We start from the raw sequence: 4,112 nt of genomic DNA, 5'->3' as shown, positions 1-4,112 counted from the left end.
TCTGCTTAGCATCGGATTCTATAGTTTAAATTACTAGCTACTTACAGACTTTACAATATAAAATATGGCACTTGTAGAAATGTGACTGTTCTATTACAGTATCTCGATCTACTTCAAGCATTGACTGATTCAAGTGAAGAAGCTACGCCCCTGCCAAGAGATCTTGTGAAATGAAATGAGAATAGTAAAGAAAAGGCAAGTATGTACAGAGACAATAGAAGGGCGCGTAATTATGTCCTGTTGTAAATAAACGCCTTTAAAATTTTTATTACTACTAAATAAGCGCACAAGAATAGGCTTGTGTGGCTGTTGTCTCCAAGGTTGTCTCATTACTTGTCTTTTCGTGTTGAAGGGATTTAGTCACAATTGGTGAGTTTAACTATACATGTATTTCTGTTGTAAAACTTAATTGTAAAAAGGCGATTAGTACATATCATGATAAACATGTATTTGTCACAGTAGAGTCTCTCACAATTATTGCGAGACATTGGACCAGGGTAAAAAAATTTACTGCTATATTTAGAGGTTGTAGCGTTTGTATATCTTAGTATCTTAATAAATAATCCTCCATGATCACTAATCACTAATAGTACAGTGAAAACTTGTCATTATTCAGGTCGTAGGGACAAAAAATTTCTGACCTAGCTTTTTAAAGAGGTGGCTGCATTTTGCGGCCTTAAAAAAGGTAAGAAGCATGCTGTTCTAACTGGCTATAGAGATGGATTTAGTGTGTGACAGCGTATGAGACAGTGAGTGCTGTCAGCAAGGGGGCAGCCAATCTGTCAGAGCACCAAAGGCACTGCTTAAGACTTAGGCAGTTGGCTGTCAGCCCAAAGTGTAAAAGTTTCACTATTGGTCCTTATAAGCTCCTGATGAAGAAAGTGATGAAGTCATTATCCATAGGATATATTTTTCAGAGTATCCATTTCAGTTCTACAATACAGTAGCCAAGCATAAGATGAACGTAGCACAGCATTCCGGTGGTTTAGTGGTGACCACAACACTGCCTGAGGTAAACTGTGGTGAGATTTGAGACTACCGGAAGCCCTGGAATGCCTTCAACACATAAAATACCAAATATCTAATGCCTGGCTTTCATCCACAGTGGACCTGTCTTGGTGGCCACTTGTACAGAAGGAAAACAGCTGCCACACAGTCTTTCGAGCGAACAGCTAGTTTCCACACCTCTTAATTATCAATTTGTAAAATCTTGAGCAAAATTGTGTGTGCGAGCAAGTGTGATGTTGTGCATTGGCAATGCCGTGTATATGGTTGCTGCCTAGCATTGACACATCACGAGTATTGAAGTCACAATGTGTTACTGTATCATCTATCTAAATACAATCTCTGAATGTGTCATTTAGTGTAGAGAGCAATCTTCCACAAGAAGTGACCTGCAGGTTTCAGTGTATATTGTTAACCATTAATATTGTTCACCATTGTGATTGTGAACTGTATGTACAGTGAAACCTCACTTAGTGGCCACCTCTTTAATAAGACCACCTCATTATATTGGCCACCTCTAGTAGATCCCAAATATAGCTAAGCAGTACTTTATGACCTCATTAATAAGGCCACCTTGTTATTCAGGCCAAATTTTTTGGTTCCACAGCTGGCCATATTAATGAGGCTTCATTGTACTTATGTGAATTTTTATTTTTCATAACTTTTCTTCAGGTTTACTGATGGGCACTATGAAGCATTGTTGACTGGTCCGTACATAATTTGGTGACTTGAATTGCTAAAACAGTACGTAGCATGTCTTGTATGTACATGTAATGTGTTGTAATGTGTCCACACATCCACACATCTTAGAAATAAATATAATTGTATTCTCTATACTCAGTTCCATTGTGCCACTGGGTCATAAGTGGGTTGAGTATGGATCATCCAGGACATTTGAGTCACATTTTGTCCTGGCCAAGTGGATCTCATCCACTGACAGAATATACAGGATCACATCACGTGTATAAATTACGGTGGAACTTGTTTATTGCCACCTTCACTCAATAAACAGGTAACAGTGTATAAATTCTCAATTGGAATTGGCTTTTCAAGAGAGGTTGTCTTTCTATACTGGTGGCCATTAAGACAGGTTGTACTGATAGAGTGTACATACTAGAGATGCAACAATATCCTCCACTTAGTGTCGTTTGATAGTGATGCAATGGAGACTATGTATTGTTGCATTTAAATACTATACTATTATATTGCAACTCTAGTACATATTTATAACAGGAATGTTTGTTAACTGTTTAGACATACTGGAGCAACACCCACTCATCTGGATTCTACAAATGGAGTCATATCAACTTGTCATCATACTTACTTGTTAGCTACTCCCATTGTGTTTGGATGAATATACATGCCGTCATGTGAGACTTGCTACCATGGCGGGCCACTGGAAAACATTTTCGTAGCAGTTATATTACAGTCATTATTGTACAATTCTTACATTATTGTTGTGAAAAGTGTTTGGTATTCTTGTGTCCTCTGTATGTTGTAATTACATGTGTAATTTTTGTGTGGGGGTGCTGTAAAATGCAATAATGCATGGTGACAATTGGCTAGCTACATGTGCTAATTACTCGCAGCTTGTGTCAACAACTGGTAACCACAGTTGTACTCTGTGTCATTCTTTAAGCCGCGCCCTTAGAGGACAAATTACGTCATAGTGGGGGCGACTAAATTCAAATTTAAAAACGAACGATGGTATGTAGCACCATAGATTATATCTGTGGACTATAATCTATGGCAGCACACTTCTTTGTGGCTATATGCACTGATTAACTACATAGAGCGCCATGCAGTTCATCAATACCCAGTGACCGCAGTTGTGCTTTGCGTCATTCTTTAAATTCCGAGTAAAATTCTTAGAGAGCAAATTACGTGGGGGCGACTAAATTCAAATTTCAAACTAGCCATTCTCGAAAACAAATGTTTCAATCTGAACGAAACTTTTAGAACAGTTTAAAGATACATTGCCCTACATGCCAAGGGAGTATTGCGGAAAACAACAATCTGGGATTTGTATTTGGCCTCTAGGTCGACTGAGGACGACTGAAACTTCGTTTGGTGCTGAAGTTAAGACTGTAGGGTAATCATGTATGGTGAAATCGATGATGTGAATCTTGAGGCGATTGAGTGAATACTGAAGCGATAGCAGGGCAATCAATGTTTGGAATGCACAAAGGAACGCAAGGCATACACATGCGGTTGCGTCTAACCGCATGCGATAAAAAAAAAATAAATAAAAAAAATGAAACTTCCCCTTTGATGTCGGCAATCTCGATCACGAAACAATCGGCATGGATTTGCTTCACTGCTTGTGTGGTAGTTACTAGTGACACGATGAGTTCAATCCTAGAGTTTCAGAGGGATAGCGTAAGTGGCGGGTGAGTTACAGGAAGGCCTAATTTGACAACGTTCGTTCCTGTAAAATCCTCACGTAGTGGTCGCGTCATTTATTGTCTGCGGCGCGCGTTTCTGCTTTACTGGCCGCGCGACTCACTACCGTGAGTCTTGATATACTATACAAAAACAGCCAAGCTGCGAAAAAAAGGGTGCGGCCCCGCAAAAAGCCTGGGTGAAAAAAGATATGAAATCAAAGGTGGTGGCCAAGCAATGACTATGATGGTAGGTTAATGGTAAAAATTTTAATAATGACAATTCAGGTGAATTCATGTTGCCTCCTCCAATATAGTGTTACAGTAAATACAACTGAAAAAATCTGATTTTAAACATGTAGAGTATACTAATGTTGTCTGGGGACCTAATTATATTGGTGAATGTCACAGGGTACAAAGAAGAGCTACCAAATGTGTTCCAGAACTTTTCAATTTAGAATACGATGGTCGTCAAAGTGCTCTAAATCTTCCTTTACTAACTTACCAAAGACATCATGCAGTTATGTTGATGCATGGTATACAATATTTTACATGGCAATGTCAGTTTACAACCTGAAGTAGTTTTCACCAGCAATCGTCTAGCATAACAAGAGGACGCAATCTCAAATTATTCAAGCCTCATGCCCAAAGAACTGTTCGAAGTAATTCCTTTTCCATAAAAAGTAATATCGACTGAATCAGTAAATACTTCAAAATTCTATTTGA

General features: G+C 38.7%; 1 long non-coding RNA gene across 2 annotated transcripts; it reads left to right on the top strand.

Annotated features, from left to right (window-relative positions):
* Positions 1-281: 281 nt before the first annotated feature.
* LOC136254521 (uncharacterized) lies at positions 282-2,744 on the top strand. 2 transcript variants are annotated; one of them, XR_010700539.1, is made up of 3 exons: positions 282-369; positions 1,678-2,017; positions 2,260-2,744. It is a non-coding gene; the product is annotated as an uncharacterized lncRNA (long non-coding RNA). The 2 variants fall into 2 exon arrangements; XR_010700540.1 differs by having other exon boundaries at positions 1,678-1,749; positions 2,260-2,734.
* The last annotated feature ends 1,368 nt before the right edge of the window (positions 2,745-4,112 follow it).

The sequence above is a fragment of the Dysidea avara genome, chromosome 4, assembly GCF_963678975.1.
Source record: "Dysidea avara chromosome 4, odDysAvar1.4, whole genome shotgun sequence".
Classification (NCBI taxonomy): Eukaryota; Metazoa; Porifera; class Demospongiae; order Dictyoceratida; family Dysideidae; genus Dysidea; species Dysidea avara.
This window is presented reverse-complemented; position numbering and strand designations above follow the sequence as displayed.